We start from the raw sequence: 27148 nt of genomic DNA, 5'->3' as shown, positions 1-27148 counted from the left end.
GTACGAATTAGATATAGGCAGAATATAGATTTGGTAAGAAACCAAAGGAATAAGACAAGAATGAAACACAATATACAAAGACTCTAAACAAAGGAAACACAGGAAGAATATTGGAGGAAACTAGAAGAGATATTGTAAGCAGGGAGAAACACAGGGAATGAAGATACTGTGGAAACTAAATGGGAGTCATTGAAAACTGCCATTAGTGTAGCTGCAGAAGAGATACTGGGGGGCGAACAACACAAAAGGGTGGTTAAGTGGTTCGATGAGCAATGCTTAACGGTAATACACAAGAGAAATAAAGTGAAATGGAGAATGTTGCAAAGGAACATGAGGTTAGCGGCAGAAGAATACAGAGAAAAGAGGAAAAGAGTGGACAAGCTTTGTAGGGTAAAGAACAGGCAGCATGAAAGGAGAAGGATAGAGCAGCTGGACGAAATTGGAGACAATAAAGAGATCAGAAGGTTCTATGAAAGAACAAAATATTTGAAGGAGGACAGAAATCTGATTGGAGATAAAAGCAAAGCCGTAGAAAGTTGGCAAAAGTATTTTACCAAACTGCTTGATGGGAAAGAAGGGGATACATAAGAAGGAACCATGATTGAGAATGAAAGGGAACAGGACTCAGAATTGGAATCAGAGTTAGATGTAGAGGATCGGGAAGAGAGAGTAGTACCAGAGCTAGAGGAAGTGAAGAATGCTATCAAGAGCCTAAAAAATAATAAAGCAGCAGGAGAAGATGGCATAGAAGCCAAATTATTAAAATATGGGGGAAAGAAAATGAAGGAGGCAGTCCATGAATTGATAAAGAAAATATGGATAAAGGAGGTAATGCCTAAGGATTGGAACATGGGAATTATCTGCCCATTAGATATAAAAAGGGGACAAGTCAGAATGTAGCAATTACCATGGATTCACTCTCTTGGACGTAACATGTAAGATATTTAGTAAAATTTTAGCCTCCAGGCTTGAAGGAATGATAATAGAAGGGATATTGGGGGACTATCAGGTCGGATTTAGGAGGAACAGATCTGTGATGGATCAGATATTTTTATTAAGACAACTGCTACAGAAGTTTTATGAGTATGACAAGCGATTAACATGAGTTGTACATTGATTTTAAGCAAGCATACAAAAGCCTACACAGGAAGAAAATTACACAGATCATGAAAGAATTTAGAATCCCACTAAAACTGGTCAATTTAACATAAATGAAAACAACAGTGTGTAAAGTAAGAATAGAGCAAGAGCTGTCTGGTGAATTCCAAGTACAGAGGGGACTACGACAGGGAGATGCAATCTCTACAATGCTATTTAATTTAGTTTTAGAAAAGGTGTTGCTGAAAATGCTGATAAACTCAGGAGGAACAATACTTAATCGGCACGTTCAAGTGGTAGCATATGCGGATGACATAGCATTAATGGCAAGGAATGTAATGGCACTAATGGCGACCTATGATACATTAGAGGAAGCAGCAAGAGAAGTAGGTTTAGAAACATAAACAAAACAAAGTATATGGTGATGGGGGAGCCCAATATAAATGGCCAAAAGAATTCAATAGTAATGAATGGGAAAGAATATGGAAGAGTGAAAACATTTAAAATTTAGGTTCTGTAGTAATGGAGGACAATAAAGTAACATTAGAAATTCAAGAAAGGATAGCGAGTGGAAATGGTTGCTTTGCAGAATGTATTTAATTCCAGAAATGTTAGTAAGAATACAAAAATCAAAATATATACGAACATATTAAAGCCTATAGTAATATATGGATCAGAAGGCTGGCTATTGACATTAAAGGAGGAGAACTGGTTATTGAGATGGGAAAGAAAGATACTTAGAAGGATTTTTGGAGCAGTGAGAGAGTAATATGGCTGGAGAGTAAGGACAAATGTAGAACTAAAAAGACCGAACAGATGGAAATGTTAAAATTAAGCAGGGAAGAATAGGAGGGGCAGGACATGTACAGAGAATGCCAGAAACCCCGAGTGTCAAGAAAGTTTTCATGGGAAAAGCTGACGGGAGAAGGAGAAGAGGTAGGCCCAGGAAAAGGTGGCTGGACGAAATTGAAGAAGATCTAAAGGTGATGGGAATAAGAAATTGGAGAAGGAAGGCGATGGACAGAGAAGAATGGAGGCAGGTGATACAGGAGGCCAAGGTTCTTCAAGGACTGTAGAGCCAACCAAGAAGAAGAAGGCAAAGAACCGTTCAAAGGATTGACAAGTTTTACATCTCCGATGGAAAGTATATTGTCACTTAACATGGAAAAATGTACTCTCAGCAGTTTTTCTACGTATGTATCCTGAAGCAGCTTGTCATTCACAGGTCAGAAGATAACAATTTTATGTGGCTGAAACAGGCCATGCATGAATAATGCTCTTATTGCATATGGAAATAAATAAAAAAGTAAAGTAAAAACATAGTGTGACCAGTCACAGAATTGAAAAGCAATGTTTAATATCATGGCATTGATTGGCAGCCATGTCCAGAATAATGTTGGAAAATGATTTCATTTCCTGCACCATCAGAAACTCCACCCATAAAGAATGTTTTCATAAGGAATGAGTAGCAATTTTTGTTTCATTCTAGGGAACCTGTCCTCATCCCAAAGTTCAGTTTGAATACCACTTTTCTTTATTAGGTATTAGTATGTTGGAGTGCCATCCTTCAACCAGTGAACTGAATTATCCTGTTATAAGGAGTCCAAACCATTGTGCAATGAGCATTGTCACTGACACTAATCATTATTAGAGGTGAAAGACGTGATAAAAGGCCGAAAAATATCTATGGCTATACAGGGATTAAACCATGGCTCTTCAGATAAATCGTCTAACCAAGTGAGCTAATAGTCTCTTTCAAACCGCAGTGGTAAATGTGAATCTCAAAAAGAAGCTTCCAAATTGCAACTATTACTCATGGTCAGATGATCACTATCTTGTCACAGCAATTCTGTAGCAAGTCCTAACAGACATCTTAATGAGTTGTACCTAATCACTGGCTCATAGGGCTCGTCACAATTTAAACAAGGGGTGTCTAACCTTTTAGCTTACCTGGGCCACATTGGAAGAAGACAAGTGCCTTTGGGCTGCACATAATGTGCTTAACATTAACAATAACTACTGGAAGAAAACAGAATGTGGGATGGACCAATGTGAGAGGACCATCGTGGGACATAAGTTTCAAATTGAAAATATTCAGTTTATTATGACTTCACGTAAACAGAATTTTGTGGACTCGCTTTTTTTTTGTCTGGCCTTGTTATAGAGCTCAGTTCTTGGCACACAGTCAAACTTTCTTTGGGCTGCAAGCAGGCCGTGGTTTGGACACCCCTGATCTAAACCTTTCTTTGCTGACCTTTGACGGCAAGGTGGTCTTTATAGAACATAATGCTCCCTTGTAATTCTTTCTTTGCTTTAAAACTATATTGGTATTAATCATTGTTTTGTTTAATGGGAGAACCATCTTTATATGGGTTTGGTTTTATCTGTGCAGTCGTAATTCTTCTTGTATTCTTTGCAGTCATTTGTCAAGACTCTCACATTTGTAGTGCTTCTGCCAGTGTTGATGTATGTGAATCAGGTAATTCTTTAGAATGATGAAAAACATATTCATCCATTTCTCTAAGTTTAAATATTCTGGAAAATCTTCTCAGTAGCTGAATTTCCTTAAATGGTTCAACATCTTTTTGTTAAGACTGAACTCTTCTTTTCTATTTTCATATGTGGTTACGTCTTGTAAATTATACTTATTTGAGTAGTAGCAGGTTTGAATTTAACATCTTGTTACCTTGTTTCTGTTACTTCATCCTCTTATTCATTTGTGAATGGAATAAATAGTTCTGATCTTTTGGATGATAAGAAGTGGTTGATTTTACTGAAACCTTTTAAACTAGTTCCTCATTGAAAAAGACACCCCTTGAATTTAGTAACCTCCAATGACTAGGTTCAAATAAGTTGTATGGTGTAATTTCTTCACAGTATCCTACATATAGAAATTTAGTGTTTTTTTTTCCCTCCCAATGACCTTTGAAATTTAGATATGTACTTTATTTGCTACCAACTATTCTTGGGTGTGAAGATCTCGTTTCTTTCCTGACAATACTTCCTCAGGCATAATTTTTTTTCAGAGACTTTGTAAGTGATCTGTTAGAAAGAGGCTCTGCTTTAGAGAGTGCTTCTGTGCAGAACTTCATCGGTATCTTAGATTTGAATGGTATAGTTAGGACAATTTCACTACATCATTTTGTTGTGGGTTGTGAGATACAGTTGTCTGATTCCTTCTTTCAGAAAATTTGTCAATTTTACATTTAATTCCTCCTTTCCATTGTGTACGTTTCAAATCCTCTTTCCAGTTTTCAACAAGTTTCTCAAAAGTTCAAATGATTAAAAAACCTTTATTGAGTAATTATGGATTAGAGTCAGGAAGTACCTAGCTATTCCAATTGATGCATTATACATTGATCCACACACATCTGAATGAACTAATTCCAATAGGCTTGTCAGCTTGAGAGGTAGCATGCTGGAAAGGAAGTCTGGTCTGCTTATTTCCTTAATATTTTACACTGGGTTGTTGATAGCCATTATATGCTTCTTACCTGTGGCCAAAAAGAACCGTCATTATATTAGATCATTGGTGCCCAGCCAGCATCATTTGGTGACAATATCAGCATTGCCTCAGCTGGTCAATTTGGCAGTCAATCTAATTCATGCATTCCATTGACAAGAGATGCTGTGACAACAAGAGTCTTCACAATATCACACATATGAGAGCTTCAGTGCATCCTGTACTTTAATTCTTCTCTTAGTACTGCTTGTAAGAGTATCAGTTTGTGAGTTAATTCTTTCTACAGTATATTCCCATTGTGGCTGCAATAACTTTTGAACTGGTCATTGCCTTGGGTGAATTAAATTTGTACAAGCACTTTGAAATATGTGTAGATGCACGAGTCTTATGTAGCAGTGTGTTGTATTGGCATTCCCTGATGTCGGTGCCATGAAGTGTGTCACAACTACTGCTGCTTTAGCCAATGGCATATGGCTTTGCTCTGACACTTCTTTGATTTCAGTCATTCTACACTTTAAGCTGAAGAGTTGCAGTACCAGATGATTATTTTCAGAAAATGTCGCCCATTACCTCTTTCAGTGACTGTTTCGTAATTGATTCTCCCGTGGTTGAAATACTTGAATTTTCCAAATTCATAATCATTAGCTTGTGCTCATCAGGGAGCTCAGCAGTTGGAATGGAACAGTCCCATTTGTCTTTACTTAAGATCTTAAACCATGCAACTTGTTGCAAGTAGAAATGATCTTTGACATGTCATTTTCCATGGATGAGCAGCTTTGTACTTGTGTTATCAGAAGTGTTCTCAGCAAGCCTATTCTATATGAAACCCGGAATCTTTGTAGACTTCTCTGTTTAGCCCATGGTTCCTTTGCATATGCAATATTCTGGACATACCTGTAAACCAACAGATGAATTAATAAAGTTACTTTTGCTCTTGCAGCACGTACCTGCATTTCAGCCACAATTTCCCCACAGTTGTTCATGTTGCAGATACATCATCATTGCAAACTGCCACTTATTATAATTCTCTCTTCTTGTTAGTCAGCTCCAAGATACCCCACAATGTTCTTATTTGTGTGCGAATTGTAAAATTTCAATAATACACATTTTTGTTTTAGTAAATTGTGCTACATTAAATTTAATTACAGCAGGATGATGAATCCTGGGCCCATAACCTATGGCTCAGGATAGTTTCAGTGTAGTAAATATTAATTTATAAATGCTTCATGCTGCGAAGGAACGTAAAGCAAACACTCTTATGCATTGTAAAGAACAAAGTGAACATAGCAGCCTATGTAATTTACTGAAGGTAAAAATAGAGTCAAGCATAAATTTAACTTCCAGTAACTCCGGTGTCTTGCAGTAAAATAATAATAATAATAATAATAATAATAATACAAGCAGAAACAGATACGTACAAGATGATACCACAAATGCCTGAAGTGATAATTTTGCAACATGAAGTCACCCAAGCAATTAATTCTCACAATTGGAAAGCCCCTGGAAAAGATAAAATAGCAAATTTCTGGCTAAAGAAATTCACCTCAACACATTCACATCTAACTAAATTATTTAACAATATGGTTATAATAGAGGGAAACATTCCACGTAGGAAAAATATATCTAAAAACAAAAATGATGTGACTTACCAAATGAAAGTGCTGGCAGGTCGACAGACACACAAACAAACACAAACATACACACAAAATTCAAGCTTTCGCAACAAACTGTTGCCTCATCAGGAAAGAGGGGAAGGAGAGGGAAAGACGAAAGGATGTGGGTTTTAAGGGAGAGGGTAAGGAGTCATTCCAATCCAATCCATCACAGCCAATACAGATTAACCGTGGAATATACCAAGGAGACTCATTAAGTCCTTTCTGGTTCTGCCTTGCTCTGAACCCACTATCCAACATGCTAAATAATACAAATTATGGATACAATATTACTGGAACATACCCACACAAAATCACACATCTGCTATACATGTATGATCTAAAACTACTGGCACCAACAAATCAACAACTCAACCAATTACTAAAGATAACAGAAGTATTCAGCAATGATATAAATATGGCTTTTGGAACAGACAAATGTAAGAAAAATAGCATAGTCAAGGGAAAACACACTAAACAAGAAGATTACATATTGGATAACCACAGCGACTGCATAGAAGCGATGGAAAAAACAGATGCCTATAAATATCTAGGATACAGACAAAAAATAGGAATAGATAATACAAATATTAAAGAAGAACTAAAAGAAAAATATAGACAGACTAACAAAAATACTGAAAACAGAATTGACAGCAAGAAACAAGACAAAAGCTATAAATACTTATGCTATACCAATATTGACCTACTCATTTGGAGTAGTGAAATGGAGTAACACAGACCTAGAAGCACTCAATACACTTACATGATCACAATGCCACAAATATAGAATACATCACATACATTCAGCAACAGAAAGATTCACATTAAGCAGAAAGGAAGGAGGAAGGGGATTTATCGATATAAAAAACCTACATTATGGACAGGTAGACAATTTAAGAAAATTCTTTATAGAACGAGCAGAAACTAGCAAAATACACAAAGCAATCACTCGTATAAATGCATCGGCTACACCACTACAATTTCATAACCACTTCTACAACCCTTTAGATCACATAACATCAACAAATACGAAGAAAGTAAATTGGAAAAAGAAAACACTACATGGCAAGCACCCGTATCATCTAACACAGCCACACATCGATCAAGACGCATCCAACACATGGCTAAGAAAAGGCAATATATACAGTGAGACGGAAGGATTCATGATTGCAATACAGGATCAAACAATAAACACCAGATATTACAGCAAGCATATTATTAAAGATCCCAATACCACAACAGATAAATGCAGACTTTGCAAACAACAAATAGAATCAGTAGATCACATCACAAGTGGATGTACAATACTAGCAAATACAGAATACCCCAGAAGACATGACAATGTAGCAAAAATAATACATCAACAGCTTGCCTTACAACATAAACTTATAAAACAACATGTTCCCACATACAAGTATGCACCACAAAATGTACTGGAGAACGATGAATACAAATTATACTGGAACAGAACCATTATAACAGATAAAACAACACCACATAACAAACCTGACATCATACTCACCAATAAAAAGAAGAAATTAACACAACTAATCGAAATATCAATACCAAATACAACAAATATACAAAAGAAAACAGGAGAAAAAATTGAAAAATACATCCAACTGGCTGAGGAAGTCAAGGACATGTGGCATCAGGATAAAGTTGACATTATACCAATTATACTATCAACTACAGGAGTCATACCACACAATATCCACCAGTACATCAATGCAATACAGCTACATCCAAACTTATATATACAACTACAGAAATCTGTAATTATTGACACTTGTTCAATTACCCGAAAGTTCCCAAATGTAATGTAACATATACCGTACAGTTAAAAGGAAGTGACGCTTGATCAAGGTCCGCGTCGTCACTTTCCATTTTTAACCAGACTCAACGTCTGAGAAAGTAAAGAAATAATAATAATAATAATAATCCCCGTGGAGGCCCGGGAAAAGAATAGGTCTCCGGTATGTTCTGCCAGTCGTAAAAGGCGACGAAAAGAACAAACCACTAATAGGGCTAACCCCCCTTTTAGTGTGATTACTTGGTTCAGGACAGAACTAAAGAAGCCTCGGACAAGCGCCGTCATGGTCGGGGACGACTCTTGAACCCTATGCCCGCCCACAATGGTAATGACACTGCTAGCCAACTGGAAAATGATTTAAATCCAAATAGAGGTGTTTTGCAGGATATGCTTCCTGCAACCACCCTAAAAGGAAAACAAAGACAGAGGATGAGATGGTCAGATGAAGTTAATCGACACCTCATGTTCTGTTATTACCAAGCAACAAACCTAGGAACCAACACAACTGGATACAGATCACAAGTATACACAACATTTATTACCAGATACCCGGAATTAAAATTTTTAACAGAACAGCGACTAGCTGATCAGGTCCGTGTAATAATAAAAAATAACAGGATACCCCAGTCAGCATTAGAAAACATCAAACAACAAGTACAACAAATACTGGAACAAAATAATGTGCAATTATAAGAAGAAGAAAATACAGTAATAGACTCAAACATCCCAGAGCAAACAAACAAAGAACAACACACATCAATTAAACAATCAGAGGAAAACGAAGTCTTAAGACAGCCACCAGCACAAACACAAATAGAACATGAAGTGACACACATGTTAGATATAGAAGAAAAATTTCAGTTGACATATATAGAATACAAAGACACAAATACAGACATTAGACCATTCTTGCATAGACCACCAAATAGCCCACAAGTCGAAACAACAATAAAAACTATCAACACAATCATACACAACAAAATAAATGAATACACAACTATGGAAGAGTTACAACTACTGGTTTATGTAGGAGCACTCACTACACTAAATATACACACTAGGCAGAGATCAGAACCAACCAACACACAGAAGAAACCCACAAAACCAGCATGGCAACACAGGCTACAGATCAGAATAGAAAAACTGAGAAAAGACATCGGACAGCTAACACAATTTATAAGAAATGAAATATCAGACAAAAAACGAAAAAGGTTAGGTAAAATCTCACAACAAGAAGCAATAGAGCAATTAGATGAAAAGAAGCAGAAGTTACAAGCATTGGCCAAACGACTTAGAAGATAAAAAAAATGGAAAATAGAAGGAAACAAAACCAAACATTCAACACAAACCAAAAGAAATTTTACCAAGCAATAGATAACACACACATAAAAATAGACAATCCACCAAACATAACAGACATGGAACACTTCTGGAGCAACATATGGTCAAACACGGTACAACATAACAGACATGCATGGTGGATACAAGCAGAAACAGACTCATACAAGATGATACCACAAATGCCTGAAGTGATAATTTTGCAACATGAAGTCACCCTAGCAATTAATTCTACACACAATTGGAAAGCCCCTGGAAATGATAAAATAGCAAATTTCTGGCTAAAGTAGTTCACCTCAACACATTCACATCTAACTAAATTATTTAACAGTTACATTGCATACCCATACATATTCCCTGATACACTTACACATGGAATAACTTATCTGAAACCTAAAGATCAAGCAGTCACAGCAAACCCAGCGTGCAAGGGATAAGTCCCTGCAGACGCACTATCCTCTGTGCCCGCGGTGGCTCAGATGGATAGAGCGTCTGCCATGTAAGCAGGAGATCCCGGGTTCGAGTCCCGGTCGGGGCACACATTTTCAACATGTCCCCAATAAAGTACATCAACGCCTGTTTGCAGCTAGGGTGTCCATTTAATTATCATTTCGTTTCTAGCAAAGCTGCATGGTCATCCACGGTAACTGTTCTTTCGGGAACAGATACTACCGTCATGTATAACTAACAAAAATACTGAAAACTGAATTGACAGCAAGAAACAAGACAAAAGCTATAAATACTTACGCTATTCCAATATTGACCTACTCATTTGGAGTAGTGAAATGGAGTAACACAGACCTAGAAGCACTCAATACACTTACACGATCACAATGCCACAAATATAGAATACATCACATACATTCAGCAACAGAAAGATTCACATTAAGCAGAAAGGAAGGAGGAAGGGGATTTATCGATATAAAAAACCTACATTATGGACAGGTAGACAATTTAAGAAAATTCTTTATAGAACGAGCAGAAACTAGCAAAATACACAAAGCAATCACTCGTATAAATGCATCGGCTACACCACTACAATTTCATAACCACTTCTACAACCCTTTAGATCACATAACATCAACAAATACGAAGAAAGTAAATTGGAAAAAGAAAACACTACATGGCAAGCACCCGTATCATCTAACACAGCCACACATCGATCAAGACGCATCCAACACATGGCTAAGAAAAGGCAATATATACAGTGAGACGGAAGGATTCATGATTGCAATACAGGATCAAACAATAAACACCAGATATTACAGTAAGCATATTATTAAAGATCCCAATACCACAACAGATAAATGCAGACTTTGCAAACAACAAATAGAAACAGTAGATCACATCACAAGTGGATGTACAATACTAGCAAATACAGAATACCCCAGAAGACATGACAATGTAGCAAAAATAATACATCAACAGCTTGCCTTACAACATAAACTTATAAAACAACACGTTCCCACATACAAGTATGCACCACAAAATGTACTGGAGAATGATGAATACAAATTATACTGGAACAGAACCATTATAACAGATAAAACAACACCACATAACAAACCTGACATCATACTCACCAATAAAAAGAAGAAATTAACACAATTAATCGAAATATCCATACCCAATACAACAAATATACAAAAGAAAACAGGAGAAAAAATTGAAAAATACATCCAACTGGCTGAGGAAGTCAAGGACATGTGGCATCAGGATAAAGTTGACATTATACCAATTATACTATCAACTACAGGAGTCATACCACACAATATCCACCAGTACATCAATGCAATACAGCTACATCCAAATTTATATATACAACTACAGAAATCTGTAATTATTGATACATGTTCAATTACCCGAAAGTTCCTAAATGCAATATAACATATACCGTACAGTTAAAAGGAAGTGACGCTTGATCAAGGTCCGCGTCGTCACTTTCCATTTTTAATCAGACTTAACGTCTGAGAAAGTAAAGAAATAATAATAATATAATTGTGTGTGGTACAGCGGTTCAGGTTTTTCAGTTGGATGCCACATTAGTGACTTATGTGTTACTAACCTACTCCAGTAGTTCTAGTGCAGAAAGGGGCTCTACAGTTTAACATAAATTTCATACTGTGTGTCATTCCTCATGAATCGTCACATTATTAAGAGGTGAAGGTAGGGTTAAAGGCAGACTGATAATTCCGGGATTCAATACCTCAACCTGTAGGTTTCCATGCATGCAATTTACTGCTGGACAACAAAGTCTAACTCTTCCAGAGAAATATGTTTGTTTACTAACTTGTTACTTATTCAGTTCAAAGGAATGTTATATTTGCTTCTGTTATGAAACTAAACACTGTTTACTGTTTGTATTAGTCTGTAAGAGGTTAGCATGACCTCATATTTAAATGCATGCTATGTTAAATGTCCATAAACTGATTTTTTTAAATATTGTTACAATTTTTTTATATTATTACAATATACAGAATGAATGAAGTATGGAATATGTAACAAACTAAAATAATCTGCCGAGTGTAAGATTTCAGTGGAATTCTTATCTAGAAAATTATTCTGAAAAGTTGGATAAGATAGTTTAATTCTTAATTGCAATTTCTGTCATTTTGTGAAGCCCACTGATGTATACTATAACATATTCCTCTTATAGTAGTAGTTGGTTCTGTTATTTTACTGCAAAGATAACTATGATCTCTCTTCAGAAATTTGCTACTAAATCAAATTTTTGTCTTCTTCTTCTTCTTCTTCTTCTTCTTCTTTCTTCCACTTCCTGTGTAAAATCACTGGCATATCAAACATAAATAAATGTTGTGGCAATAAATTCTTTGATGAAATCATTTTCCAACCAAAGATTTTTATTGTAGTGATGCTGTTACGTATCTCTGAGTATCATTGTATATTTTCTGTACCATATCTTGTGTGTGTGTGTGTGTGTGCGTGTGTGTGCGTCTGCGTCTGCACGCGGGTGCGTGTGTGCGTCTTGTGAGTAAGTGAGAGTGTGAATGTGTTTTCAAAACTTATATAACTTTCATTGCTATGTACGAGGGAAGATCAGAAAGTAATGCACAATAACTATGTTACCAAAAAGTTTAATAGGTAAGAAAACAAAACAAAAAAAAATCACAAGTGGACTTATATCTTTTGCTACATAGTCACCAATGTTCTCCCATCATGGTACCAGTTTCAATATGCATTGTTTATAGAAGCCCATGTGGTCGGAGTATAGTCTTCTGCAGACAGATGATTTCACTTCTGCATCTGTCACAAGACGTTGGGCGACCAGGAATTTCTTCGTGGGACCAAACAAATGAAAGTCAGGTGGTGCTAGATCCGGATTGTATAGTGGATGCTGGAGCACTTTACACCCAAATTTGGTGATTTTCTTAGGAACAGGAGCAGCAACAAGAGGGCAAGAATTGTCATGAAGAAGTTTGACACTGTCAGCATTAATGTTGTGGTGTTTGTCAGTAAGGGCACAACATAACTTAACCAAAGTAGGCTGCACCATTCACAGTGGTCCCATTTTCAGCCAAGTCCTTCAATAACACACCATGCATATCCCAGAACACTGTCACAAGCGCTTTCCTAGCAGATTGAGTCACTGAATTTTTTTTTTTTTTTTTTTTTTTATATACTGGGGGTCCAGCATGTTTCCACTCCATAGAGGCTTTCTTGGTTTCAGGCACATAGTGGTATGCCCACGACTTATCGTCAGTGATGATTCCTTTGAGAAAGTTTTGCCCTACTGCAGCTTAATGTGTTTAGTGATCTAAGATTGTCATCATTTGGTGGCCCTTATGGTTGTCTGTCAGGTTCTTAGGCAGCCAGCGAGCAGTAACTATACAAAATTTCAGTATCATACACTGCACCATAGGAAATGTTGAACTGCTGCGATAAGGTTCGCAATTGTACATGCTGGTTGTTCAAAATTGCTGCCTCAAAAGGCTTTGACACTCTGCACATTTGCAGCTGTTATCAGCCACCTGGAGCACAATGAATCACTAAGGTTTGCGTGATCCTCTTCAAAGAAAGCATGCCACTTTGAGACATTGTTATGGTACATGCAATCCTCCCCATACACGCCCTACATGCCCCTGTGAATTTCACTCAGTTTATGCCCTTTGGCCCACAAATATTGAATACCTCTTTACTGATCTTCACAAGTTGATGACAGTAGCGTGCATGCCATGTTTGTTTCATAGTTAACGTTTCTGTCGCTAGAGCTGCATGTGGAAACAACAAAGCCTCTTGGCGCAAACTTCAAACTGCAATGTCGTTAAACAACATTCCAGCTGCAATAACAGAGAAGAAAAAATTATTGTGCGTTCCTTTCCGATCTTCCCTTCTATTATTCAGTCATGATACTCCATTTTCTGAAGAAGCAATAATAGATTGTTAAACTAAGTTTTAAATTATGTAAAAAGTTAAAATTAAATCTGCATGTTGATCCTCCCCCCCCCCCCCCCCTTAAGATGTGCATGTTGTCACGCGAAATTAATATTACCATATTATGAATTATGAAATTTAAAATATTGAACATTCCTGATATAGACACTGGATATATATTTAAGTCGCTAGATGTAAGGCAACTGCTTTATTGATGAGTTTCACATATACCCATGTTCAAAATATCTGGAAAAGACACAAAAATCAAGAGTACTCCAGTAATGGTAGCTGAAAGACAAACAAGAAAATACAATGCAGAGTTCATGAAAGACACATACCAAGTCAGGGAGAAGAACTTCATACAGACAGTACAGGTTCATGTGAATATGACATATTCCAAAATGTAACTGAGGGCACAAGCCATGACATAATGCCTAATAAAGCAAGGTGGTCTATTGCTGACCCTAGTAGTATTTTATCATAGTGCTGAACGTATGTGAAAAATATACAGGAAGATGTAAAAGAATGGTCTTACATATGATGAGCCTCAGCAACACAGATAACATATAAAAATATACCAAAAAGGACGCTGAATTGTGAAATGTGGTTTATAAGTTTCATAACGTTCATAATCTAGACTGAAGAGCCAAAGAAACTGGTAAACCTGCCTAATATTGTGTAGGACCCCTGCAAGCCCACAGAAGTGCCACAGCACGATGTGGCATTGACTCGACTAATGTCTGAAGTAGTGCTGGAGGGAGCTGACGCCATGAATCCTGCAGGGTTGTCCATGTATCCATAAGAATATGAGGGGGTGGAAATCTCTTCTGAACAGCATGTTGCAAGGCATCCCAGATATGCTCTGTAATATTCATGTCTGTGGAGTTTGGTGGCCAGCGGTAGTGTTTAGACTCAGAAGTGTATTCCCAGAGCCACTCTGCAACATTTCTGGGCATGTGGGGTGTCACATTGTCCTGCTGGAATTGGCTAAGTCCATCGGAATGCTTAATGTACATCAATGGATGTAGGTGATCTGACAGGCTGCTTACCTATGTGTCACCTGTCAGTCGTATCTACACGTATCGGGGACCATATCACTCCAACTGCAGATGCCCCACACCATTACAGAGCCTCCACCAGCTTGAACAGTCCTCTGCTGACATGCAGGGTCCATGGGTTCATGAGGTTGTCTCCATTCCTGTATGTGTCTGTTCTGCATGATATAGTTTGAAACGAGACTCATCTGACCAGGCAACATGTTTCCAGTCATCAACAGTCCAGTGTCGGGGTTGATGGGCCCAGGCGAGGTGTAAAGCTTTGCGTCATGCAGTCATCTAGGGTACATGACTGGGTCTTCAGCTCCGATGATGTTTCATTGAATGGTTTGCACACTTGACACTTGTTGATGGCCCAGCATTGACATCTGCAGCAATTTGCGGAAGGGTTGCATTTCTGTCACATTGAATGATTGTCTTCAGTGGTTGTTAGTGCCGTTCTTGCAGGATCTTTTTCCAGCTGCAGCGATGTTGGAGATTTGGTGTTCTACCGGATTCCTGATATTCACAGTACACCCGTGAAATGGTCATACAGGAAAATCCCCACTTCATTGCTATCTCGGAGATGCTGTGTCCCATCGCTCATGCGCCAACTGCAACACTAAGTTCAAACTCACTTAAATCTTGATAACCTGTCATTGTAGCAGCAGTAACCACTCTTAACAACTGTGCCAGACACTTGCTGTCCTATATAGAGATTGCTGACTGCAGTGCCACATTCTGCCTGTTTACATATCTCTGTATCTGAATATGCATGTCTATACCAGTTTCTTTGGCATTTCAGTGTAAATCAATGCTCATATCATATTGCTAAAACAATACAGTATATGTTACTGAAAGTAGGGATAGGAGAGGGGGTGGGATTGAAAGATAGAGATTGCTGACTGCAGTGCCACATTCTGCCTGTTTACATATCTCTGTATCTGAATATGCATGTCTATACTAGTTTCTTTGGCAGTTCAGTGTAAATCAATGCTCATATCATATTGCTAAAACAATACAGTATATGTTACTGAAAGTAGGGATAGGAGAGGGGGTGGGATTGAAAGATCAGTGCAGAAGGATAAATTTATTTAATTACAGAGATGATAACAACAAAGTAAAAAAGTGTAAATATATTTAAAACCAAAATTATGTTATAATATATATAACAACAGTAAGACTAAAATGTGACATCATCAGAAATACATGACTGTGTATGTTTGGCATAGGTGCCTGTAAAGAGGTAACATGCTTACAAACAAATAAAACAATTTTCTGCTTTTTATTGTAGTTAAGTATAGTATGAAGGAGCAAGAGCTCAACCACCCCATTAGTCATCTGATGTGTTTTAAAAAGATGTACATAGACAAAGCTTGCATATTACATTATACAAAAGTATGGGCAAATAGATAGAATGGGTAAAATAAAGTGGTAGCTGCCAAATAAGATGACACACCTTAATAACAATAGCAAAAACTAAGGAACACTGTATATATACTCTAGTATCAGCAATGGTGACATTGTACCATAAAGTGCATGACTGAAACAGACAAGCGTATTATAAAAAATAAAAATTGACCAAGAACTAACTAATGTTTACCTAAGCAATTAACAGTTAGTCAAATATACTGAAGAACCAGCATTTGCTCGTTAACAACTTTAGATGGATTTTTAGATCAGTGTATGTGGATTTTCACCTCAAGGATGTCCAGGTTGTGCTCCTTAGGTTCAATTTGCACTTATTTTCAGTATGTGGCCTTCATTTTTAAAGATTTGAACCAAGGATACTGTTACTCTTGTAAATGTGTTCTTGTTTTTTTTTTAAATTTGTTATTCTTGCCATCTGTGTAGGCATAGAAATAGTCCCGATTTTTTACAGAGACTAAAACCTTTTTTAATATTTGCATTTTTGAAAGAGTGTCCTATTTTAATACAAAATGGCTCAAAATAAGAGAGGAAAGCAAATTTAATTTTTTAAAGTTAAAAAGTAAGTTTGCTTTTGAACATTAGACTAGTTTCAGTCTACACCAATAATACACTAATAATTTAATCTGTTGTTTTATGGTTATGATAAATATCCATGATCAAATTAGAGCCCTCCCTTGAATTTATCAGTCGATAATGTTGTCTTTGCTACCTTGGTAAAGCACACAAATGTCATCTACATATCTGCAATAAAGTATAAGATTCTTAGTGAAAATAGGAAGAGACCTCTCAGTTTTCACTTACTAAACACATAGTTTTGTCAAAGCTCAGTGAGTATAATTATGCAAAATAATTATTCAGCTATTATTGCTGCTGTCACTGCAGTTATCACAGAAGGCACTATTATCACCGCTGCCACCACCACAAATTTACTGTAACACTAGCTAATGCTATACCCATACTACAACTATTTTACTTTCATTGTTGGCATGATGAATAATCCTTGAAGTACAGTTTAATAGTGTATTAACTTGGTCTCCAGAAGATACACACATTTAAGAGTGTGATTAGTTTCATTATAAGCTCTGTACCAGATTGGTCACCTCTCTCGGATCTAGCAACATGTTGCTATGCCCCCCTCCCCTCCCTCTCCTCACCCTCTGCTCTCTCCCTAGGTTGCATGGTGGCAGATCAGAAAGAATTATTTCACTTTTTGCCAAATATCACTTATTCCTCTCAGCCCTGTTATGCTTGCATCTCTTGACAGTGCCATTAAGGGGCTCCGGAACGCCCTATACTTGCAATGTTAAAATAACGCTTATAAATTACATCTTTTCTCACAAAGTATTTGAGGTAGGAAGTTGAACTTTTTACAGATTATTTACTGGAATATGGGCTACAACTTAACACAGGGATTTTACAAAATTTTAGTTCAGTTATTAAAGATGATTTTTTTTCAATTTTAATGAAAATTCACAACATTTTTTTGCAATTTTTTATTTATATATTCAAAAATATAAAGTTTTTTGGAAAAAGGCCGTGTTAAATTATGCAGAAGGTACTGTGTAACATTTACTGAAAGTTTGAAACAAATATGTTTGGAAGATCCTTAGAAAACATGTAATTAGTATGAGAAAATAAAAGTTTTGGGAATCGAGCGACAAAGATTGGATTAACTTTTTAGTGCATTCCAGGTCCATAGGATGGATTATCTTCATCCTCTGCAAACTCCTCCTCCAGCTTCCTCTTGTTCCTCCTCCTGTTTACTCTTGCTTGTATTTCTAGACTCTTTACAGCCCTGTCTGCAGCCCGAAGGCGTTCCTTGTCTAAAGCAAGCATCGCTTGTACCATGTTAGAACCTATCTTCATTCCCATATTTCTAAATACCTTGCACCTTACAATGTTGCCATCATTGAAAGTCGCAACAGCATCATACACACCAAAGTGAAGTGTTTCTATTCCAGCAAATACAGTCTTGGGGATTCTCGACCATATAACACTATTTACACTTTCATTGGGGTTTTGAGTTTTTCCGTGAATACACTTTTTCAACAGTTCAGGTGCTGCTAAGTCTCTGAAAATAGGTTTTATCACCTCCATTATTGCATGAGGCAGACTATGCTTATGAGTGTAAACTTCACCAGTTAGCAATCCTTTGTTATATTTACACCAACTGTCTTCTTCTTTGGGACACAAGCTATGTTGGGGATTTTCATCGTCTTTTTGTTTACAGTAATAACACATACCTTTGGCTTTCCAACATTTCTCCTTTTCTTAAAAGCCTTCAGAGGATTTCTAATAACTTTACTTTTACTCATTATTATACTTCAACAAAACAGAGACTCAAGAAACAGAATTAATTACGAATATTTTCGAGATAACGACAGAGTAAATAAACATGAAACAATCGACAATCACACCAGCGATATATATTGAACCATCACAGGTTAGCCACAACACATACTTTATCTCACATCACAAAAATGTACCTGATGAACACGGACGTTAATAATAACACCATTTGACAGCAGTTTAACAGCGCCACAGTGGGTCACGCCCATGTAGAACACATTTCACAAAAAATTTAAAAATAGTTGTAGTCTTCGGAATTGAATAAATTATATATCTATTAAAAGGTAATAGTCTGCAGATTCAGAAAACGCAAAAAAGTAAAAATTGAACTTTTCATGATTTTGAGCCTTTCCGGAGCCCCTTAATGCACCGAGTATTCATACATCTGTTGAACTTCTTTCTTGTTCCCTTGGCTTGGCTATAGACCCTCCTCATTTATACTGTACATGCTGTTGATTATAGTTATGTCTTGCTTTTTATGAGACCAGTGCTGAGAAGTTTTATAATATTAAAAACCTGTTTTACTTTAGACATGTACTAGAAATATGGAAGTATCTGGTTCTTAAAACCTGCCTTTGGATACTTTCTGTGTCTCCCAGTGGATGATGTTCCAAGTTGATATGATCTGGTGTGTCCATTTCTGTACAGTTGTGACTGGTTGTTGCCATCCAGAGATATAGTGGAATAATCCTCTAAATGGCTCGAGATATGTTAACTGAAGCCCTACATTTACATGAGGAATTCCACCTCTGCTGCCATTTTGCTCATTCTTGTATTGGGCAAACTCCATGTATTCTGACATTGAGAAAATATTTAATTTTTTGATTGCATTTAATTCATTCCAGGTTCTCTGAGAATTCTTTGTACTGCTGGTTTTCTTAAACCAATGTAGGGCAGCACTTGGTTGTATTTGTAAGTCCTTTAGACACATGCCTATTAATATAGTCAACATGTCTCTAAACTACTATCCTCTCGGCAGCAGTGGAACTGACCAGCTGTAAGTGGTGCACCAAAATTCTAGTTCCATGGTCCACAATTGTGGTTAATAAGGATTTACAGTAAAGTGTAATTCAAATAATTTTATTTCTAGCGCAGCACCCTTTTCTTATTACATATTCTAACTGGGCTCAGCATATTGAAAGTTAATTTATGTACATACCTAAATACATGTTCACCACCGAGCGAGGTGGCGCAGTGGTTAGACACTGGACTCGCATTCGGGAGGACGACGGTTCAATCCCGCGTCCGGCCATCCTGATTTAGGTTTTCCGTGATTTCCCTAAATCGCTCGAGGCAAATGCCGGGATGGTTCCTTTCAAAGGGCACGGCCGACTTCCTTCCCCATCCTTCCCTAATCCGATGAGACCGATGACCTCGCTGTCTGGTCTCCTTCCTCAAACCAACCAACCAACCAACATGTTCACCATAAGCATTTGAAAGATTACCTGATTTATTTTGCAGGCAGGTTCCTTATCAGTATTCATTTAAGTAACATGTACATTGCCTTTTGTGGTGCCATCTTGAATTATGCCACCTTGCACCTAACATGCAGCATTTCATAGAATTGAATGGAGTTATTTTTTATCTAATTTTTACTCTGGGAGTGTGCTAGAAGTAGAAAGTTGAGAGTGATTTGAATTATGACTCGAACTGTTTGTCCTGATTGGCAGAGACACAGTGGAATATGCCAAAACAAACAACCCACTCACAAGAGAAGTTTGTGGCTATAGTTTTTGGTGTTGCATCTTTCAATGGATGAGCTTCAGGGCAATGAGGGATGCAAGTGATGGCTATCAGGCACTATTGGTATCCTTATGTTGATGAACATCCAATTATGTCAAAATGGATACCCTCATATTGCTGACTCATTGGAGTGAAAGTATGAAACGGATCTGTAATGTGCTGAGTTACAGTGCTGTGCTGGCAAGCATTGCTCTGGCAGACAAGTGCCTTGCAATCCGAATATTTGACCGGACTAATGCCTTTTTCACTAGTTGTAAGGTAGTCCTTGTACCTGATGAGGGAGGTAGTGGAGAGAGGAAATCGCTGGCTGGTAGAGATCTGTTAAGTCGAATAGACCACAGGTGGACCAACTTGATATTGACTTGCTCAATTTGTGAAAATCTTTCTCTTGAATAAATCATCTATTTTTTCTGGAATACAAACATTTGTTTGTCTGTACATGTACATAACATCTACTGATTGTTGTCCCATTTGGATAGTTCCTTTGTGGTGTGTCGTTTTTTTAAGAGTGTATTTCTTGGAAAGAATGTCTTATTCTCTTCAGAAATTCCCATTTGAGTTCCAGGAACGTTTCTGTCTTACTCACATGTTGATCAGACCTAACCAGTAACAAATCTAGTAGCCCATCTCTGAACTTCTTCAATGTCTTCCTTTAATTCCTACCTGGTGAGGATGCCAAACACTCAAGTAGTATTCATGACTGAGTCGCACAAGTGTTCTGTAAGTGGTCTCCTTTATATATGAGCTACACTTCCTGGAATTATCACAATAAATTGAAGTCAACTAGTCACTCTCCTCTTAACTGACCTTGTGTGCTCATTCCATTTTATGTTGTTTTGCAAAGTTACGTGAATACTTAATCAACAAGAGTGTGTCAATCAGCACATCACTAATACTATATTCGAACGTTAAAGGGTTGTTTTTCCTGCTCATGTGCATTAACTTGCAGTTTTCCACATTTAAAGGAAGGTGCCAATCTTCACAACAAATAGAAATCCTATACAGGTCATCCTGTATCTTTCCCTACACTATGGTGTCGTCAGCAGACAATCACAGATCGCTGCACTCCCTATCCTTCAGATTATTTACATTTACGAAGAACTAGGGTGGTCCTATCATACTTCCCTGGGCCATTCCTGATAATACCTTTGTCTCTGATAACAACCTGTCCAGGACAACGTACTGGGTTATATTATTCCATAAGAAGTCTTCAAGCCACTCACATGTCTGAGAACATATTCTGTGTTCTTGCATCTTTGTTAACAGTTTGCAGTATGACACTGTGTCTAATACATTCCAGAAAATTAGAAATGTGGAGTCTGTGTCGCCCTTCATCCATATATTGTGTGAGAAAATGGCAAGCTGAGTTTTGTACAAGCAATGATTTCTAAATCTTTATTGATTTGTGAATAGAAACTTTCCACACTCAAGGAAATTTTATATTAGAAATTTATTATATTTTAACTTAAAATATGCTCAAGGATTGTGCAGCAAATCAGCCTAGAGTTAATTTTATGGATTCATTCTTTTTCCCTTCTTATACATTGGAGTCACCTGTGCTTCTTTCCAGTTGCTTTCTGCTGGGCAAGAGATTAATGATAAATTCAAGCTAAGTATGGGACCAATACTGAGAAGTACTCTCCGTACAACTGAATTGGTATTCTGTCTCCACCTGCCGCTTATTTGTCTACAACTCCTTTAGCTGTTTTTGGACAAAAGGGATGCTTTTTTCTATAACCTCCATATGGGAGGAAATGTGTTTTCCTTGTCTTAGGGATGTTGACACTGTTGGGCTGCAGCAAAAACTTTTCTTAGATAGCAACACATATTCTTCCCAATGGGTGAATGCTTGGCTAAGCTGGAAGAGTGTTGTCATGCAACATATGAGTGGACCACTGCTATTGGAGAGCCATGATGTGGTTAGGTAATTCAGCTACTTGCGATGCTCTGCTTTCAGAGGACCCGTCCTGTTGTAGATGGTTGAGTCACCCACAATTTGAGCCTTTGTTACCACAGGCATAGATTATGCGAGGCTATTGTCATGAGTAGTTCTGTGTGACATTGTTGATGTGAAAACTTACATAATAGTGCGCACAGCAGTAAAGCAGGTTACCTGTATAGTAGAGGCCAACATGAAGTGGCTTGAAGCAGCGTGAAGATTATCCTCAAGTTATCTTGTGGGACAGAACACAGTAGCAGTAATGTGGTGGCACCAACAGCAGCAGACAGGGGCCAGTAGACTTGCCAGAATGAATGAAATATTCTTCGCCTACCTCAGCATGGCAGATGGCTGACTCACTATACTGCTTGAACAGCAGTGCTCATACACCAGCTGCTGGCATTTTTTCTCAAGCAATTTTGAAGAAACTGAGATAGCTTGCAATGAAAAGTAGGAGTTGCTATGAGTGTACATTTGGTGCATGTTAAGTCATACATTCGTGCATGTGAACTGTAGTTAACATATTGAATGTTTCTTTGCATTTGACAGTACATTTATATTACAAGAGTCCGTGGCTGTCAAACACTTCTGCATTCACTAAAAGCCGACTGGCTCCCAACAGATATGTCTTAGTTATTGATAAATTAACAACTTTACTAAAGGCATATCTCAGCAACTTGAAGATTAATGAACAATGTAAACTTCTTTTGTCACCCAGTGACTGACTTGTGCTGGATCAGACATTTAATTGGTCGAACAACTGTTGTTACTGACCGAAATATCCTCATACCGAAGAGTTATCAAAGACAGTTTAAAAGAATAACTTTATTAACAAAATGAAACTCAATTATAATGCCATTGGACGAATATCACAACTACAATGTCTCTTCCTTGATGTTGTCTGTGATGTGCCTACACGATGAACTCTTAAGAGTTGTGTTAGGCAGTGGCACAAAGACCTGGGATGTTACTGGGCTGGTACTGCTGGTGTGTGACAGCTGAAGTGCTGCTGGTTCAGAACAGGGTGAAATGGGCTAGGTCTGACAGGGTGGAGTGCTGAGACGAAACTGCTGGCACTATCAACTGTTAGTGCTGGAACTGAAATGCTGGCATTGTCAACTGGAACTGAACTGAACTGCTGATGATGTCGGACAGAACTGTTGATACTGCCGACTTTAGGTGTAGGGCAGAGCTGACTTCGCACGGTTTGGCGGTGCCCAAAATGGTCGGGTGTGGATGGCTATATGTGTGGTTCTGCGAGGGCATGTGACCTGGAGTAGAAAATAGTGTCCTGCCAACAATGCAACAGTGCTCTCTGCTGCAACAGGCACGCTGTCTGTTAGAGAGGTTGGCACCCCCATACACTGTGAGGTGACATATAACTTCGTGGTAGCTGTGTTTTGATGAGTGCCATTTATGCATGTTGTCCTGACAGAGCAGCTGCCTGCACAGCCTGCCTGCCTGGTGTATGAATGAACTAACTACCATGTGGATACAACATCCCTCCCCCCTTAAATAGAGAACATACTGCCTTCTCAAAGCCGCACTGTACGTGTGGGGGCTAGGCCACCCACTAGGTTTATTCAGGCAAGCGGGACTCGGTGTGAGTAGATCCTTATGGCCCTAGCTGCTCATGGGACTGAGGTGGAAACCTTCAAAATTAACTCCTCCTACTCTCCCTTGTCCCAGCAGAATGGGTGCGCGCTGAGAATGGAAGATAGAAGAACTTAAAACTGTGAAGCCCATCCCATATGGTGAGGCCATAAAGGTGTATATTGCCACACAGCCCCCCACATTAATTATATACTTTGCTTCTGTTCTTAAAGAGCCAGTTTGGAAGACCAATGCTGCTGCACACAAAGAGGTTGTTAGTGTTAGCACTTGTACTTGCATTTGTCAGGGCACTTGTGCTGCTGCAGTTACTTCGAAACCCATACCTTGCTAACAACATCAGAAAAGGCTGCCGGTTATGTAATTACCAGTGCTGTGGAGCTCCCTACTCCTCCAGAGATTCAATCTGGTCCATTGTCCAGCAGTGCCACTACCACTTCAGTGGCTGTGGCTCTGAAGTGTTCCCAGCAAAAAATTCAGTCAGAGGCAAAGAATCAACTGCTGACGAAGAAGGGAAGTAAGCTGTTTTATAATGTTGGTGTCACCCCCTCTGATGTTTGTGACTACTCGTCTCCAGAGCCAGTGGACCTTGATGTCAGCCTGGGACACTCATCTCACCCCAAGACCGATCCTCCCTGGCAGAAAGACCCACGTGGTAAATAGCTCCCATACTACAGTGTAACTTTAATGGATTCTGGACATAAGTGCAGGAACTGAAACTTTTAGTACAGGAACGGCAGGAAACACATTTTAAAATTTCTGATCCCCTGTACTACTGGGTTATAGCCTCCATCCCAAGGATGACCTGACTGGGGATAGGGTCGAGGGAGGGGTCGCTGTGTTTGCTGATAATGTGCACCATTCTTCTGTTCTCCCCCTGGCTACTGACCTGCAAGCAGTTGAACTGAGTTTCATGTGTGTCAGAGGAACACTGCTTGCTTGCTGTACTCACTTCCATAAGATGTAATGGGCTCTGAGGCTCTAGCAGATCTATAGAAGAACACCCTGACCATTTCCTCTACTGGGAGGCTTCAGTGCTCATCACGTTTTGTGGGGCTTGACCTCTACTTGCCCTCGGAGTCAGGTTTTAGAGCCTCCTGACATCGTACATACTGTACATCCTCAGCATAGGCACTCCCACTTGTTTCTATGCTGCTACTGAGTCGACCTCAACCATTAACCTCTCTTTCTGCTCTCCAGCCCTCACGGACTGGGAAGTCCTTATGGCCTTCGTTCGAGTGATCACTTCCCTCTCTGGATTCACCTACTGGATGTAGCTCTCCCTGAAAGGACGCAACCACAATGGATGATTAGCAAAGCTAATTCTGTGCTGTTTAGCCAGCTGGCAGTGTTTGAACACCATGGCAGCCTCCAGGAGTGGATGGTCCGCATTACACGAGTAATCCAGCATGCCGCTGACTTCTGCATCACAAAGTCTTCATATCATCCTCGAAGGACATCTGTCCCTTGGTTGACTGATGGGTGCTGTTTGGTAATCTGGGTCAGGTGTGCATCTCTGTGACAGTGTAAGTGCAGCCCAACAGCAGAAAATCTCGTAGACATCATGCAGACAATGGCAGTGCATTTTGCAACAACTACTGCCACTACCAGCTGGGATCCAGTATTCTATCATTACTGTGCCAACATGGAAAGGGGTGAGATGGATGTTAGGGCCAACAACTCAGAGTCCTACAACTGCTCATTCTCCATGAGGGAGCTGGATTTGGATGATCTGAAGCTTGTACTATGCCGGGTCTCAACCAAATCTGATACAGCATGCTGCGGAACTTGAAACCAGCATCAAAGAAAGTCCTCTTACAATGTTTTAATTTGGAATGGCACACCGGCCACTTTCCCAACTTTTGGAAGGAGGCAATATTGAACCTCTTTGCAAACCAGGGAAGACCAAACATGTCCCAGTAGTTACTGGAACTTTGCCTTAACGAGCTGCGTAGGAAAAATCTTGGAGTGAATGGTCAACTGTCATCTGGTCTGGATTTTAGAGAGTAGGCAGCTCATAAGTTGCTCTGTGTGATTTAGCAGATGTCGATACACTGATCCTACTGGAGGTAGGTATCCAGCAGACTTTCCTATATAAACATGATATAGATATATTCTTTGGCATCAGTAAAGCATATAACACTACTTGGAGACACAGTGTTCTAGATCACCTCCATCATTGGGACTACTGTGACCATCTCCCCATCTTCATTCTGTCCTCCTTTTCTAAGCACTTTTTTCAGTACTAAGTTGGTGATGTGCTTTTGAATTGTTTCAAATGGGAAAATGGTTTTCCTCAGGGCAGTGTTTTAAGTGTCAGCCTCTTTGCCATAGCCATAAACAAAATTATTTGCGGGCAGTTTTGCAGTTTTCTGTTCCCTCCTCCAGTATTGCAACAGCAGTTTGTCAGCTGTAACTTACAGTAAAGAGGTTTTATGTTTTCTACAGAGATGTGTGTGCACATTCATTTTAATCATTCTTGTCATAGTTCTGACTTACATACGTGGAACACCATTCTCCTTTTTAAGGATTCTGTGCTGATTTTCGGCCTCAATTTTTACTCCTAATTGTTGTTACACACCTGAAAGACTGGGAGTCAAGGGCCAGAAGGCACTGACCATTTTGAAGTGTCTTAGTCACTGATCTTGGGGAGCAGACAGGACACATCTGCTCCAGTTTTATTGGGCTTTCATGTGATCACAGCCGTTCTATGGGTGCTCAGCATACGGATCAGTGAGACCTTTCTACTAGAAGGCTGTACACCATGAGGGGATCAGGCTGGTCATGGAACATACAGGACCAGCTCAATATCCAGTCTTGCTGAGTCTTGTGATATGCCACTTACCATCAGACAGGTTGTCCAGCTATGGAACACATCTTTACCAATCACCCACGGGCAACAAGGCTGTTTGGAATCTGCGCAAAGTGTGTGTAGCACTTACAGTCTCAAATCCAGGGTTTTAACCAACTGCCACCCTGGTTACTGCAGAGGCCCAAAGTAATTTTAGATTTGTGCAGTACAGGAAAGATTGCGCTCCTGCGTCTGTTTTTAATATGATATCTTCCAACATTTGAAATGAGAACCGCAACTATATAGCTGTATTCATGGATGAGTCTAAATGGGGGGGATTCTATTGGCTGCTCCGTTACCTGGATTGTGTTTTCAAGATTTGGTTGCCTCCAGAGATCACTGTATTCGATGTCGAATTACCCACGATCTTCAGGGCGCTGGAGTAGATTAGATGTGCCACGCCTGCTAAATTCCTCATTTGTTCCTACCCCGAG

At 38.7% G+C, this 27148-nt stretch overlaps 1 protein-coding gene and 1 non-coding gene across 10 annotated transcripts in view; both read left to right on the top strand.

The window, feature by feature from the left end:
- Positions 1 to 27148, top strand: part of LOC126259969 (mesoderm induction early response protein 1) — a 188196-nt gene that overhangs the window by 81968 nt on the left and 79080 nt on the right. The gene's annotated exons all lie outside the window — the stretch shown is intronic.
- On the top strand, positions 9828 to 9902 carry Trnat-ugu (transfer RNA threonine (anticodon UGU)). The gene has a single exon. It is a non-coding gene; the product is annotated as a tRNA-Thr (tRNA).

Source organism: Schistocerca nitens, chromosome 5 (assembly GCF_023898315.1).
Source record: "Schistocerca nitens isolate TAMUIC-IGC-003100 chromosome 5, iqSchNite1.1, whole genome shotgun sequence".
Lineage (NCBI taxonomy): Eukaryota > Metazoa > Arthropoda > Insecta > Orthoptera > Acrididae > Schistocerca > Schistocerca nitens.
The sequence above is the reverse complement of the archived record's forward strand: the minus strand, read 5'-3'. Positions and strand labels throughout refer to the sequence as shown.